General features: G+C 35.0%; 1 long non-coding RNA gene across 1 annotated transcript; it reads right to left on the bottom strand.

Moving 5' to 3' along the window:
• Positions 1–5844: 5844 nt before the first annotated feature.
• On the bottom strand, positions 5845–12499 carry LOC123602595. Its single transcript, XR_006714518.1, has 3 exons — positions 12216–12499; positions 11015–11104; positions 5845–6173 (listed from the first exon to the last, which is right to left on the bottom strand). It is a non-coding gene; the product is annotated as an uncharacterized LOC123602595 (long non-coding RNA).
• Positions 12500–17553: the final 5054 nt, after the last annotated feature.

Raw genomic sequence — 17553 nt, 5'->3', positions numbered from 1 at the left:
CAGGGACTCCTAGGTGGCTCAGTCTGTTAAGTGTCTGACTCTTGATTTTGGCTCAGGTCATGATCTCACTATTTGTAGGATAAAGCCCCACATCGGGCTCTGTGTTGACAGTGCAGAGGCTATGTGGGATTCTCTCTCTCCTTCTCTCTCTGCCCCTCCCCCCATTTGTGCTCCCTCTCTCTCTCTTTCTCTTTCTCTCTTTCAAAATAAATAAAAAATAAACTTTAAAAAATGATTTAAAGATCTTTACCGCAGACAGCTTAGCTAATGAAAAGATAAATGACTTAGATGTAAATGGGGTCAGCCAAGTTTTGTTAGTAGACCCACTTTGTGATTTGAAACAAATTATTTAATCTTTCTGTATATAAAATTAAATCATCTATGATTCACATCAATTTACTGCAGATGCAGCATTATTTGGGGAATCCACTCTGTTCTCAGTTCATTTGACTCTGATGAGACAGAAGTTCAACTATTTGTTTATGGAGATGATCCAAATCCAGCCAATAGGAATTATATCTTCATTGCCATAGTTATTCATTCAGTAGTTACTGTGACCCAAACTAGGCCAAACCAAATTGATTCTGGAAATTTTGTTAGAATTCTTGAATGAGTAATATGCTTTCTACTGAGGTTACACAGTTAATGGGAAGTAAGCTAAATTCTAGTGCATATTCTGGCCACAACTCTGGGTCGCTATACCTGAGAATCAAGTCAGTAAAAGAAAGCCACACAGAGAAAAAATTAATACAAAGATGAAAACAAAAACTTTCTGAATAAGCTTATCTGTAAGGAATGTTTGCCACATGTAGCACAGTGTTCTGATGTGTAAAATACAGTCTTGGATTAGATAAAATTTAGGATTTAGTATTCCAATGATGGTTCTAGATCCTACAGCCATTTACAGAGGAAAAAAAAGATTTAAAACTCTTATGAGAAGTGACACTTCACCTACAAAATTTAGCTTTCTTTGAAAGCTAGTACTTCTTTAGATAAATAAGTTTTGAATGTTTACTTAACAGAATAAATGACTATACTTATCTGATGATTACATTTCAAATCTTGATTCACAGTTGTCTTAGTCTATTTCGCCTGGTATAACAAATTACCTAGACTAAGTGGCTTAACAATATTTATTTTTCACAGTTTTTGAGGCTGCAAGTCTCAAGGGGCTGTTAGATCCAGTTTGTTGAGGGCTGTTTTCTGGCTTGTAAATAGCTCCTTTCTCTCCATATTTTACCTGGGAGAGGGAGAGAGAGAGCAAGCAAACCCCCCTTTTTTTTCTTATGAGGGCACTAATCCTGTTCATTGAGGGCTCCACATTCATGACCTAATTACTTCCCAGTGGCCCCACCTCCTAACACCAGCATGGTGGTGGTTATGATTTCAACATTTGAATTTGGGGGAGACCCAAGCATTGAGTTCCTAACAAGAATGCAAGGTAAATATTTAACTGAAAATAAAACAAATACCTGTTATAGATCTCATTACTGACACAGTCCAATTATCTATCATATTTTACTTGGATAATTATAATAATCTCCTGTTTGTTCCATTTCTATCTATGTTCCTGTATAGGTTTTTTTTTCTCAATACATTATATGAAGTTAGCTGCTTTAGAATATAAATCGTATTGCTCTTCTCAAAACATTCTAATGGCTCACTCAAAGCAAATTTTAAAAGCCCTAATAATGTCCTCTGTGGCCCTCCCAATCTTATCCTCTAAGACCTCTGTGGCTTTAGATACTACCACTGTCCCTCTACCCACCTTCCCATAGTGGTCTCCTTGCTTTTCTTCAAATATAGAAGATATGCTCCTTTCCCAGGTGCCTGCATCATTCTTCCTGCAAATATGTCTGGGGCTTCCTTCCCATCTCTTTTAAAGTATTGCATAAATGTCATTTTCTCAGTGAGGATTTCCCTGACAACTGAATTGAAAATTGCAAAATCCCCTGGAATTTCTATCCCCTGTCTCTGCTTCATTTTTCCCTGTATCGGGGGGTATAGCTCAGTGGTAGAGCATTTGACTGCATTTTTCCTTGTATCACTTAGTTCCAATTAATATGATGATTTATTTATGTGTGTATTTATTTACGTATTTATTTAAATTATTTCCTTTATCCCCAACCTCTGTCAGAATGCCAACTCTTTGTGGCCATGAGGGCCAAATTTTTAAAATATGTATTTTGTTCATAAATAAACACTCAGTACTCAGAACACTGACTTGCAAATAGGTAAAGTTGAGATATTTATTGAATTAAAAGATTAATGATGTGGGGCGCCTGGGTGGCGCAGTCGGTTAAGCGTCCGACTTCAGCCAGGTCACGATCTCGTGGTCCGTGAGTTCGAGCCCCGCGTCGGGCTCTGGGCTGATGGCTCAGAGCCTGGAGCCTGTTTCAGATTCTGTGTCTCCCTCTCTCTCTGACCCTCCCCCGTTCATGCTCTGTCTCTCTCTGTCCCAAAAATAAATAAACGTTAAAAAAAAAAAAAATTAAAAAAAAAAAAAAAGATTAATGATGTATTGGTTGTTCAGCGACATTACATTTCATATAGCTGGTAAATAACTATTTATTGGTTGATACATAAATGAATAAATAGTTAAATAAAAATGAAAGGATTATTATTGGTAAGAGTTTTCCAGAAAAACAGAACTGATAAGATATATAGAGATATAGAAAAAGAGATTTGTTGTAAGAGATTGGTTCATGTGATTATAGGCACTGAGAAGTCTCATGGTCTGCCATCTGTAAGCCGGTATGTAGTTCCAGTCCAAAACTGGACTAGGCCCTAAGCTATGGAGGGCCGATGATGTAAGTCTTGCTCTGAGTCCAAAGGCCAGAGAACCAGGAGCACCAATGTCCAAAGGCAGGAAAAGATGGATGTCCCAGCTCAAGCAGAGATTAAATCCACTCTTCTTGCATTTTTGTTTTTCTTTTAAGATCCTCAATAGATCGGATGATGCCTACCCACATTAGCAAGAGCAAACTTCTTTGTCCTCAGTCTACCAATTCAAATGCTAATCTCTTGCAGAAACACTCTCAGAGACACACCCAGAAATAAAGTTTCAACAGACATCTGGGCCTCCTAGTCAGTTTGACATATAGAATTACCATCATATGGATAAATGAATTTCTGGTATACGCTGACCATACTAAGCAGAAAGCAGTGTGTTATGATGTGGCATAGATTTTGCAGTTTGATGGCAAATTGACAATGCCATCTTATATTTATATACCCATTCTTAGATTTTTTTTTCAAAATATCTTAATATCATTCATAAGACACCCTTATGAGATAATCTTCCAGTTACCAATTTATTCTTCAATTTAAATTTAATTTCCTTTGCTTGTTTTATGATACCACAGCTAGAGCTTATAAAACTTTCTCCTTTGCCAGCTGGCACAATGTTATGCTTTCTTTTAGAGGCTACAGGAGGAGTAGTGAAGGAGAAAAGTGTTTCTTTTACTGTCTGCTGGCTCCTGCATGATTCAGCAGCCAGGTGTGTGGAACATCTAGGGTAATACCTTCCCGTGGATTTCAGTGACAACCCAGCGGCTATGTTTAAGAGAGTTCTTCTGGCATCACAATGGGTGTTTTCCCATTTGGCAGCCCCAGCCTGTGGCACCTTCATAAATTTCACCATTTAGTGGGCACAGTCTATCTAACAAGATCTTAATTTGGTGTGTTGATGGTAGTAGTCTACCATGTGTGTTTCTTTATTGGACACTCTGCCTCAGCCATTGAGATAGTGACCATTCCCTATATCTGCTGTTCCCATAATCTTGGCAATTCTTTTTATCTCTTAGGAATTAACGACCTGTTTCTACTTTTTTTAAAGGGTTTTAAAAAATATTTTTTAATGTTTATTTCTTTTTGAGAGACAGAGAGAGACAGCATGAGTGGGAGAGGGCAGAGAGAGAGAGGGACACCCATAATATGAAGGAGGCTCCAGGCTCTGAGCTGTCAGCACAGAGCCCGATGCAGGGCTCGAACTCCCAAGCCGTGAGATCATGACCTGAGCCGAAGTCAGACGCTCAACCAACTGAGCCATCCAGGCGCCCCATGACCTGTTTCTACTTAATGTTATATTATATTATTTTTCCATTCAAATTGTAGAGTGGTTCCATCTCCTGACTTTAATCCGACTGACACAAATCAGTATCAGATGTCCTGTTTTACCAGTGAGGGGCAGCTTAACTTTATGTGAGCCTTAGGTTTCTCATCTGAACGATAAAATGGATTTACTTATTCCTCCTCTCTCAAATTCACTTTGGACATTAAATTGTTATATACGTGATCGGGTTCTGTATTTGCAATGATACACCCTTTTAATGTACCACCACTAAAATTATGGCCATATTTCAAATCATTGATATGTTTATTCTTGAAGAAATCACAGAATCCTAAACCCCATTCCCTGGGTAATAAATGTGTAGAAGTTTCAAACAGCTGGACCAAAGAGAAAATTCTCACAGGAAGGGCCTTTTCCCTACCAGAGAGGGCACTTGTATTTAGGCCAGCTGCCATTTTATTTTCTATACAATTGTCATTTAGTCATTTGCACGTCACCTGTATAGCTTATAGACCTCTCATTCTTCCATGGCCTGCAGGATACATCTTAGCTTATGTTATTTATATTTTAGCCTACTCTGTAATCTGTAGCTTTCATCATCAGAAAATATAAAGCTAAGACTTAAAATTCACATCATAGTATTGCTCAGGATGATGTGTACACTAAGTAAAGCCAATTAACTGAAATATATAGACCAAAATAAATTATGAAAAATGTTCTATAATTAATAATTCAAACATGCAGTGTGTTCCAATTATAATAAAGATCCATTCACAGTCCTTGATCCTAGAGACTCTGCACAGCTCACTGGTCACTCGATATCTAAAAATTAAGAGGACTTCTCAAAGCATGAGGTATCTCAAGAGATAAGATCATCTTTGAAGAAGTGAATTAGTTGTCGACAGGGATAAGGAGTCCTCTTGGACACATTTCAGATTACTAATTAAAATCATCTCATGTGGGGAGATACATTTCCATGCTAAGACAAATATCTTCTTTGAGCTACAATATCTTCTACTTTAAAATGAGTAGCTGTGAGGAACAAGTGAGATAATCAGGGCATAATTATAAAGTAAATATATAGATTTATAATATAATATATATTATATAAATATATTGTATATTAAACCAATTATATATTATATACACTTTTATATAAAATATATAATTTTTGTTACACAAAATATTTTATTATATAAAAATTATATATTGTAAGTTTTTATATTTAGAATATTTATTTTATTTAAAATATTTATATGTAATATTTGCAAAAATATTTATATATAATAAAAATATGTAATCATATATATATAATTCCAGTTGAAGGAAAAGGCTCTTTTGGTATACAAAAAAACCTTAAAAAGTCACTTAACCTCTCTAATCCTCTTTTTCATTATATGTAAATAGTGGTAATACAAAGGATTCTTTTTTTAGGGTTGTTATAAATCCTTTAGCTGGTGAGTAGGACATAGAACGCATTCAGTATAAATTGTCCATTATTATTATTTTTATAAACATTTTTTTCAATGTTTATTATTTTTGAGAGAGAGAGACAGAGCGTGAGTAGGGAAGGGGCAGAGAGAGAGGGAGGCACAGAATTCAAAGCAGGCTCCAGGCTCTGAGCTGTCAGTATAGAGTCCCATGCAGGGCTCGAACCCACAAACTATGAGATCATGACCTGGGCCGAAGTCGGATGCTCAACTGACTGAGCCACCCAGGCGCCCGATTTATTATTATTTTTATTACAATTATATTGAGATAGTGTTCTTTTCACTCCTCCGCACTACACATAGAAAAAGCACGGAATATTGTCTGTGACTGAATACTTTATTCTCCTGCTTGTCTGGACAGAGTAGAAACTTTGATGAAATCAGTCAGACATTCAGTGACAAATAAAATCAGTCACTTGGTTGGAACATGTCTTCCAGCTGTAAGACTCCAGTCAGCCACTTATAATCTGGGTTCTCTGGGCACCCAAAATCTTTGGGGAAGTAAAAGTACCTCCCAAGAGTTTTCTTGCATTTATCATCTGTGACTTGGTAATTTATCCACATTTACCTTCAGGCTGAGTCTGCCAGTGAGGTACTTTGAGAGAGCTTGACTGCGGAAAACATGAAAATACATGAAATACTGCTCACTTGAAAAAGTAAATCACTGTCATCACTCTGTTTGAATGTGCTCTGTTTGTATGAATAGCTTTAGATTGTTCCATACAGTGTGGACCGTGATTCAAACATCAGGTTACTCTTCACCAGTCTATTGAATGCGTGCTGGAATTATTTCATATAATGTTCTTTTCTCCCAAATAATACTGCTTTTTGCAACTTTCATTTAAAACTGACTAACGTAAGTTCACACTGATACCGTTTTCTCAATTGCAGTTTTCAGAATTATTGATTGTATAAAAGTTATTCTCCCCAAAAGTAGTTGCAATTCTTAAGAAATTACCCTAAGTATAGTTTTTAAAATACAGTTTTAAATCATTACCTTCCTTTTTTATGGGCTCACATCTGAATTGCCATTTTTAGCATTTTTTACAGAGCATTTCTCAACTATTAACTTCTCATCGTGGGCAATTTCAGGCTCCTTTGTGTGGAATGATAGTAATTAAAAGACCTTCCATCAAGTGACATGATACTCAAGTTCACTTGCCTTAGCTTCTCTTCCTAAATTTCTACTTTGAAAGTGGAATTGAGTTATCTTTAAACAAAGTTTCCTTTAAATTACTAAGTTTTATTACGTGAAGAACATAGAGAAAAAACAATCGATACTTTGGCTTATAGAAAACTCCATTTTGTTTTAAAAGGAAAATGAAACTTAAAATAGGATGTTCTGCCTTCATGTCACCATTCTGCCATCCGTGTTATGGCCACGAGAACTTATTTGCTGTCTTGCATTTCAGTTTTGTTTGTAAACAAAATATATCAATATTATAAGATACAGTTTGCAAGGAAAATATAATCAATGCATCACAATTATAATCAAATGATTAAAAATTCTTCCTGGTAGGGGCGCCTGGGTGGCGCAGTCGGTTAAGTGTCCGACTTCAGCCAGGTCACGATCTCATGGTCCGTGAGTTCGAGCCCCGCATCGGGCTCTGGGCTGATGGCTCAGAGCCTGGAGCCTGTTTCCGATTCTGTGTCTCCCTCTCTCTCTGCCCCTCCCCCGTTCATGCTCTGTCTCTCTCTGTCCCAAAAATAAATAAACGTTGAAAAAAAAAATTAAAAAAAAAATTCTTCCTGGCACAAAAATCTCAAATAATATACAGTTTCCCTTGCAGCTTAGGGTCACAATTTATGTTATTCCACCCATTCATCCAGCATGTGTTAATGACTTGTCACTATCTACTGCAGATTGAACATTTCAATTTATAAAATGATGCCCTCAAAATTATTAATATAATAAGCTCAGATAATTGCTCACATACTATCAACAGTCTAAGATGCAATCACAAGTTTCTACTGGGAATAATTATAAAAGATGGAACCCTATTTTATTGAGGAGAGCTAGAGAGGAAATGCCTAGCAGAGTAAGTATAGATATTTTACATAGAATTCATAGAAATAATATAAAGGTAAGGCCAAGAAATTCTAAGAGTTGAATAGAATCTCTGTCTAACATGGGGTGGAATATATACCATTTTAATCCCCTCATATAGCTGAACCAATAAATATCCAAAAAACTGCTGTATTGGCTAGGACAATCGATTCTGATTATCAAAGAGAAATGGGGTTGCCCCTGAAGAGTGGAGGCAAGAGGAACTATGTCTGCAAAGGATTCACTAGTCATGTCATAATACATTTATTCCCAAGTAATAATTGTTAATGAGAACTGTAGTTCTCATTGAGAAATAAAGCATACAGGGGCACCTGGGTAGCTCAGTCAGTTAAGTGCCTGACTCTTGATTTCGGCTCAGGTCATAATCTCACGATTTAGGAGTTTGAGACTCATGTTGGGCTCTGAGCTGACAGCTGGGATCCTGCTCAGGATTTTCTCGCTCCCTGTCTCTGACCCACCCTATCACTGTTTGCTCTATCTCTCTCTATCTCTCAAAAATAAACATAAAAAAGTCTTTAAAAAATAAAAGAAAAATTATGAAGATAAAGTCATTTACTAATAATAAAATAAAATAATAAAATAATTATAAAATAAAAAATAATAAAATAAATAAAATAATAAAATAAAAAATAATAAAAATATTTCCTCACAGAAAAATAATGAAATCAACCTGCTGAGTTGTTAGAAGAGGTAAGGATACAATAAAAACACTGATGGAAGCAGGCTGTGATGATCTAGTTCAGCTAAATGGGTGCTAGAGAAGAAAAATTATAGGAGCAATGTTTTTGATGTTATTCCTGCTATTTACTGTAATGCTTCTCTCTTAAATTTTATATCGAGTATCCATGGTACCTCCCTTTACAATTTAAAATCCTGCTGAAAATATGACTGAGTTGACTCCATCCTGCCATAACAGGAATAGTTCAGGCTTTCCATGTTTACCGGTGGTGGTGGTGACGAGGGGGTGGAATGTGAATTTCGTATTCCTAGTAGAGGGCATGAATGGATGCTCAATGGCAAAACTGATTGGATGTGCTAGTTGTTCTCTGTTTATTTTGCATGTTTAATTACCATTCTCTTTAACTTGCTGTTACCACTATACCCTATGTCATTTGGGCTCTGTTACCCTCTGGGGTGCAGATAGCCAATGGAAGGGACTGGCAGAATATAAGAAAATAAAAGAAGAGAAAAAGTAAAGTAATGATTCCCATACTCTGTTCCTGTCATTTCCTGGTGGTGGCTGTGTTACAAGGAACCAGCTTCTGGAGGGTGGCTTATTTTTCATCATTTCTCTCCTGGCTACCGTAATCTTGTTCATGCGTCTTTAATTTTAGGTCTAGATACGGTAATGGTCGCTTCATGATTTCTATTGTCCTCTTCACATCCAACACACATTGGGTGAGTAGGTAGCTTAAAACCTTCCCTTTGCTTATACCTCTGTAAGTAGTCCCTTCATTGAACCCTCCTCAGAGAAAACTTTGATATACTCAGTGTTGTCTGCTGGGTACTTGACTACTACCCAAATCAATGAAACTTTTCCTCAATACACGTCACCATCCTGCTAATATTTTCTTCTATAGTCTCTGTTCATTTCCATCTACGCTTAACTTTTCTGCAGAAGGTACTTTTAGCCTGTGCTATCGGTAACATTTCATAAAACAAACAGGTTAAATAACAAACTCAGTTAAGAAAAGATTTACCGAAAATGATGTGGTTAAATATTTTACTGTGAAAAAATAAAAACGAATCCAGGATTGATGAGACAATGGACAATAGAATGTAGACATTAGAGTTACTTCAGCTTCATGGACCCTTTTGTTTCTCAGAGACATTTTCCTTCTTAAATATCTTTCTTTTTACATGTTTGTGGAACACGTTTATTGAGCTGCTACAATCTCCCTATTGTACCAATGTAATGTAATGATGATTAGAGTTGGAAAAGATTTTAGTGATCACTTAGTCCATTTCTTTATTTAGCTGATCCAGAAAACAAGGCCAAGAGTGAAGAAACTTGGCCATGATCCTGCAGTTTATGACCAGCAAAGCCTGGTGTGTGTGGGTCCTTGATTCTAAGTGCAGTGAGGGCATCCATGGGCAACAAGACATACAGCTCTTATCTATAAATTGTCCTTATGATAATTGTGTTTTGTAAATGTAAATGTATATTTAACATATCACATGTTATGGTATGTGTCAACATTTATGGATATATGAATAGGAATACAGGTAGGAATAGGGATATCTATTACAACATAGAGCTACAGATATGAAGATATAGATAGAGATATTCTAGAATAAAGAGGTCTGCTAGTAAGGGAGGAAGGGGTTCATTCAAGTGCAAGAGTTCTGAAAAGGATTAATGACTAGCCCTGATCATTTATGACGATATTTTCTCCAAAGATCAGAGAAACAACCAGTAGCCCTGGCTCTGTCAGGTCCAATAAGCTTTGTCATTCTTAGAATGTTCCAACTGGTTTCACCAAGAAGGCATAAGACAACAGTGAATGGCCTGAAGGGACTACAACTGATTCATTACCTCTCCTTCCAGTGATGAAGACCAAACATCGCAGTCGCGGAGCCCTCCCAGAGATCCTGCAAGGGCTACACTTGGGAAGTGTTTTCAGAGAACAGGAGCTTTGAGCAAACTGCCCTCTTAGATTCCTTCTTAGATGATGGGACAGTAGGCAGCCTGAGGGATGAGCTCAGAAAGAAAACACATAAAAAGGAAAAACAGAGGGAAATGACATGGCAGGGTTTTGGATTTATTACAGATTGATTCTGATGAGCAGGGTGCTAAAAACACAATGTAAAATGTGCAACAACCTTATACTTTAAATCTTGCCCTGATTATGGGGGAAAAAAATAAAACCCTGGTCATCAATTTAGGAACAATTAAACACAAAGAACAAAATTAGTACTGAAACACGTTTCTTTGGCAACAGCATCTAATTCCTTGCTTTGCAGTGGGTGCTGTAAGGTTGACTGGAGCCTAACGCAGGAACAGGACACAGGGGGATTTCTCAGAAAATGTACAGAAGGAATGATTACATGAGTGGAAGGCTGATATCACATATACCGCACATTGATAACAAAAGACTACCATTCTCTCTGCAAAAACTTGGAAGATTCTTCAGAATTTTGGAAGTGGCTCAGATAGTATCATTATTATATAGGGCATGGTTTGGATAACGCATCCCCACCTCTTTCTTACTTTTTCAATCATATAATAAATAATAGACCAGTTTTATAACATTACTTATTTACTTTTATGAATGAATTTAGTGGGATAATGGAAATAGAAGGGGTCATTTGGAGTTGATGAAAGGTAAGATTATTTCACTTTCTCTCTGATGTGTTGTATCCTTTGCCTCTCTGTGAACTTACCTGTGACCACTGATGGAGAAAATAGTACTGAAGACAAGCATGTGGAAATTCTAAAGTTTCAAAGTTAGAGAAAACAGTATTTTCAAAAATCTGTTAAGTCATAAGCACAAATACGTTTGTTTAGACTTTAGATACAGTAGATTTACCTGTTTGTGTGTTTTGTTCAGTTACATTCTGTTCAGTTAAGGTCATCACACGGTATAACACATTTGCAAATTTGTCTAAGAGGGAAAGGCTATGAGACTAACTGCTCAAATAAATATGTCTTTTCAAAGAAAATGTGATGCGACAGAAATATGTAAATACGATATAAAGAAAATGTTAATCTACCTTAATTTCTCCATAATACTACATCATAACATATTTCCTTTCACTATAAATGTATAGCATTTTCTGTGTATCTATCAATCTTAAGTATTACTTTATAATAATCTAACTACCCTTGAAGTCTGTTGAATGGTTATACACTGGGATTCTATTGTGTAGTAACCTTTATTAAATGTCAAGTTTTTGGTCTGATTCTTACAAAATTGCTCCCTGCTAAAGGACCATGACTAATAGTAGTAAGTAGTAATCAATAATCCTAGAGTAATGCCAAACAGAGCAAAACAACAACAAAACAAACAAAACCCACAGATAGAGTATAATTCAGTGTGAAAAGTAAAGTAAGCCATAATTATATCTATACACTATATTGCTATTTTGTTACTGTGTTACTAATTATTATATATTACTCGATTACTTTTGAACTGGTGGTGGGTACAGACTTTTTTGAGACATCATTTAATATCCTTTCATATGCAAAATATTAGAAAATAAAAAATAGATTCAAATAAATTTAGCATAGCTTTATACCTATCTCTAGTGGTATGACCCCATCTTTGGGATTCCAGTGTGTGTGAATACATGAGGGCTGATGTTCCCACACAACACCAATCAATTCTCAGACACCAGCAGGATGTGCAAGAATTCAACTCAGTTCGGACACTTTCTACCCAGAGATAGTATCAGATTCCACTGGGAAGAGGTCAGTCCTACAAGACTACCCCACCTCCAACTTCAGATGTTGGGTACAAGTCCAAGTTGTTTCTTGTACTTCTGACTTACTGCCTACAGATCAGAACTACCCAGGATTTCCTTTTTGATACTTCAATTAGTTAGCTAGAGTGGTTCACACAACTCACAGAAACATTTTACTTACTAGATTACTGGCTTATTATAAGAGGATATAACTCAGAAAATCTAGATAGAAGAGATGCCATGGGCAAAGTATAGGGAAAGGCCATAGAGCTCCAGATAACCTCTTCAGGCACATCACTCCAGCACCTCCATGGGTTCACAACCTGGAAGCTCTCCAAACCTCATCCTTTTGGGTTTTTATGGAGACTTCACTATATTGGCATGATTGATGAAATCATTGCTAGTTGGGACAGATTCAACCTCTTGCTCCACGCCCCTATCTGCAGGCCTCAGGCCGGACTTAAAGTTTTACCCTTGAGGACAAGTTTGGTTCCCTTGGCAACCAGCCATCAACAATGTGTGACCTAGGGGAATTCCAAAAGTCCTCTCATTAAGGTAACAAAAGACATATTTATCTTTCTTACCATTTAGGAGATCTTAAGGCTTTTAGAAGCTCTGTGCTAGAAATAGAAAAAAAAAAAAAAAAGAACAAATATGTATAGATTTTTTATTATAAATCACAGTATCACATTCCACAATTTCAAAATTATAGCTTTTGTTTCTTTTTTTTTTTTTACATTTCACAATTTCAAAATTATGTGCCTGTATTTTAAGTATTACTTTCATTAAATATAAATATGGTTGATATTTGGAGTCCATGATTTAGCACTGAGGGCAGAAGAAAATAATTTCCTTATCTAAAATGGATGAATTCTTTTGGTTATGGTAAAAATTACATAAACATTCACAGGAGTATTAAAAAGGAATTGTTTGTCAAAGAACTCGAAGTGCAGGAATATAATCTGTTCCAGGGCATAGGTGACTATGAAGACCCAGATAAGATAGATATAAGCAGATTTTTTTTTCACAGAATATAAGTGTACATTAAAAGCAATCTATTAAAAGCTATTAAAATAATAGCTAATTCAAAGCTATTAATAATAAGTAAATAAACTAAAAGAGGAGACTATGGTAAGGGGGTTTGACATAGATTGATGGATTCAGACTTCTCCAAGGTGGAAGTTAATGATTCGGGAGTGAGTAGTATTCTATGTAGGAAAAGTGACATTGAACACAGGCACTTGAGGGTATTAAGCATTTTAAAACACACATATCAGTCTCCTCAGCTAAAACACAGACTTTTCCTATTCTTTTCTAGAGTCAAGTCTCAACACATTGAAATACTAAACTTACCTGACCAATCTTTTTGACCTGCATCCAGTGAACTGCATCCATAGTTGGATTTGCATCCATTTGCTCATTATTTGATTTGCCTAGTAAAGTGACTCATATAATATGAAAGTATATAAAAGATAGAGATAGGTTGGAGGGAGAGAGGAAAAGGAAAAAAATATATAATATGGGTAAATATAAAAGGGAGTTAGAAATGAAAAAATATGTATGAGAGACATATTCCTTTAAGTTTATCCAAATAGGTACATTTTAACATTTATTTATTATTGAGAGACAGAGAGAGACAGAGCATGAGCATGGCAGGGGCAGAGAGAGGGGGAAACAGAATCTGAAGCAAGACAGCACAGAGCCCAATGCGGGGCTTGAACTCAACAAAACACAAGATCATGACCTGAGCCAAAATCAGACGCTTAACCCACTGAGCCACCCAGGTGCCCCAATCTAAACAGGTACGTTTATTCAATAGTTATTCTTCATGAAAATTACTTTATCTTGATACTTGTGTGATTCCTCTCCTTTAAGGAGATTAATTCACATTCTTATGCCAAGGAATTTTAAATACATGATCAATATAGAATAGTTTTATCTCCTACCTGCTCATTATTTCACAACCTTTTTGATTGACAAGGGAATATATCTCCCGAAGGCTCTCAGAGTGATTCTTCTTACTCACTTAATAGTATAGTCATATTTGAAACACTAAATGAAATATTGTCTCTAAATCTAGCCAGAATATTACTTGTTCAAATCAATATCCATATCTCTACCAAGGTCATAATAACCGAGCATAATTTCTTAGCAGGTACTAGGTATGTGTGGCTATATAGTTGGAAAAGATAAAAGGATAATTGAATTACACATGTTTTAACTTTATTTTCTTTGATATAATCCCCTTCATTTTTAAATTACCTTATGAGGTATTATTTACAAGTAAAAAAAAAAAAACTCTGTATTTTTATGTATAGAACTCAATAAGTATGGAGATAAGTGTATACCCATGCATCATTATCACCATGAAGGCCTAAGACATATCCAATCCATCAACTGTCAAAGTTTCCTCTTGCTCTCATTATTATTGCTGTTATTATTATGTGTGTGATAGGAACTCTAAACATAAGGTCTATAATCTTATAAAGTTTTAAGTATACAATACAGTATGGTTAGCTATAGGCACTATGCTGTAGTAAATCTTCAGAACTTATTTATCTTGCCTATTTGAAACTTTGTACTCTTTGATTATCACCTCCCCATTTCCTCCTCCTCCTAGCCCCTGGCAATCACCATTTATTCTCTGTATCTATTAGTGTTATTATTATAGAATCCACATATAAGTGAGATCATACAGTGTTTGTCTTTCTGCATTTGGCTTATTTCATTTAGTATAGTGTCCTCCAGGTTCATCCATGTGTCACAAATGGCAGGATTTCCTTGTTTTTAAAAGCTGAATAATATTCCATTGTATGTATATGCCGTGCTTTTTAAATTTATTCACCTGTTGATGGATATTTAGTTTTCTTTTCATATCTTTTCTATTGTGAATTATCTGCAGTTATCATGAGAGTGCAGGTACCTGTTAAAGATCCAGATTTCAATTTCTTTGGAAAAATATCCAGAAGTAGGATTGCTCAATCATGTAGTAGTTCTATTTTTAATTTTTTGAGAAACATTTATACTGTTTTTCATAGTGGCTATGCCAAATTACATTCGCACAACAGTATACCAGAGTCCCCTTTTCTCCATATCATTGACAACACTTTTTATCTTTTGTTTGTTTAATAGCCATTCTAACAGGTATGAAGTGATAACTCACTGTGATTAAATTCACTGAGGTTATATCTCAACTGATGAATAGTGCAGTTGAATAACTATTCATATGCCTGTGGACTATTTGTATGTCTTTGGAGAAATATCTATTCAGATACCTGACCCAATTTTGGGGCAACACAAAAATCATGTGTGTGTGTGTGTGTGTGTGTGTGTGTGTGTGTGTGTGTGTTTGAGGTATAGGAGCTTTTTGTTGTTGTTACTGTTTTTTATACAAATTTTGGGTTTAACTCCTCATTATATATATGGCTTACAAATATTTTCTACTCAAGTGTTACCTTTTCACTCTATTTGTTTACTTTGTGCTACAAAAGCTTTTTAGTTTGATATAGTCATATTTATTTATTTTTTATTTTGTTGCCTAGGTTTTTGGTGTCATAGTCAAAAAAAATATAAAACAAATGTCAAAGCCTTTTTCTTTATGTTTTATCCTTGGAGATTTATGGTTTCAATCTTAGGTCTCTAAGTCTTTAACACATTTGAGTTGATTTTTTATGTATTGTGTTTGCTATGGGTCAATTTCATTCTTTTGTATGTGGATATCCAATTTTTCCAACATCATTTATTGATGAGACTAACCTTTCCCTATTTTGTGTTCTTGGCATCCTTGTCCAGATTAATTGACTGTATATGAATGGGGTTATTTCTGGGCTACCCTTTTTTAAATTTTTGTATTTTTATTGTATCAGAATACATATAACATTAAACTTAATCAACTTTATGGAACTTAATTACCAATAGCCAACTCTTGACCAGAAACCTTACCAATAACATAAACAGTTGATTAAAACATATTTTGTATATTACATGAATTATGTACTGCATTCTTAAATAAATAAGCTAGAGAAAAAAATGTTATAAAGAAAATCATAAGGAAGAGAAAATGCATTTATAGTACTATATTCTATTTATCAAAAAAATCTACATACAAGTGGACCCATGCCATTCAAACCCATGTTGTTCAAGGGTCAACTGTAGTTTGAAATCAGAAAATGTGATGTCTCAAGTTTTGTTCTTTTTTAAGATTGTTTGGCTACCTGAGGTCTTTTGTAGTTCTGTTCCAATCTTAGATTTGTTTTTTTTTTTTCTATGTCAGTGGAAAATGCCATTGGGTTTTGATAGGGATTATTGAATCTGTAGATTGGTTAGAGTAGTATAGGTATTTAACAATATTAATTCTACCAATCTATGAACATAGAATATCTTTCCATTTACTTGTGTCTTCTTTCGTTGCTTTCATCAATATCTTATAGTTTTAAGTATGCAGATCATCCACCTCCTTGGTTAAATTTATTCCTAAGTATCTTGTTCTTTTTGGTGCTATTGTTAATAAGATTGTTTTCTTAATTTCTCTTTCTGATAGTTTATTGTTAGTATATAGTAATACAGATTTTTATATATTGACTTTGTATCCTGCAATTTTCCTGAATTTACTTAATAATTCTAAGTTTTTGGGGGTTACATTTTTAGGGGTTTCTATATATAATATCATACTATCTGTAAATAGAGACAATTTTTCTTCTTCCTTTCTGATTTGGATGCTATTCATTCATTCATTTACTTGATTGCTCTGGCTAGGACTTTCCAGTCTATGGTAAATAAAAGTGGTGTGAGTGGGAACCCTTGTCTTATTCTTGATCTTGGATGAAAAGTGTTTATGTTTTCACCATTAAGTATGATGTTAGCTGTGGGCATGTCAGCTATAACATTTATTATGTTGAAGTATATTCTTTGCATATCTGATTTTTGAGATTTTTTATCATGAGAGTGTTGAATTTTATCAAATGCTTTTTTATGCATCTATTGAGATTATCATATGATTTTTATCTTGAATTTGTTAATGTTGTATATCACATTTATTGATTTACAAATTGAATCATCCTTGCATTCCAGGGTTAAATTTTACTTGATCATGGTATATAATCTTCTTACTGTGTGGCTGAGTGCAGTTTGCTGATTCACTTTCTTGACTTATCATTAGTCTGCTCAGATATTCTGTTTCCTCATGATTTAGTCATGGTAGGTTGTATGTTCCTAGGAATTTTTCCATTTTTTTCTATGTTGTCCATTTTATTGGTGTATAGTTCTTCATAGTAGTCTCACAGTTCATTGCATTTCTGTGGTGTCCACTGTAATGTCCTCTATTTCATTTATAATTTTATTTATTTGAGCCTTTTTTTTCTTAGTCTGGTTAAGAGTTTTCCAATTTTATTTATCTTTTCAAAAAATAAGAATGGCATCACAACATAACGAAACTTATTGGATGCAACAAAAGTAGTTCTGAGAGGGATAAGCACCTACAATAAGAAAAAAGCAGATATCAATAAAGAACTGACCTTTAC

This window comes from Leopardus geoffroyi, chromosome D1 (genome assembly GCF_018350155.1).
Source record: "Leopardus geoffroyi isolate Oge1 chromosome D1, O.geoffroyi_Oge1_pat1.0, whole genome shotgun sequence".
NCBI classification, from domain to species: Eukaryota; Metazoa; Chordata; class Mammalia; order Carnivora; family Felidae; genus Leopardus; species Leopardus geoffroyi.
Note: the sequence above shows the minus strand (reverse complement) of the source record. Positions and strands in the feature narration are given on the sequence as shown.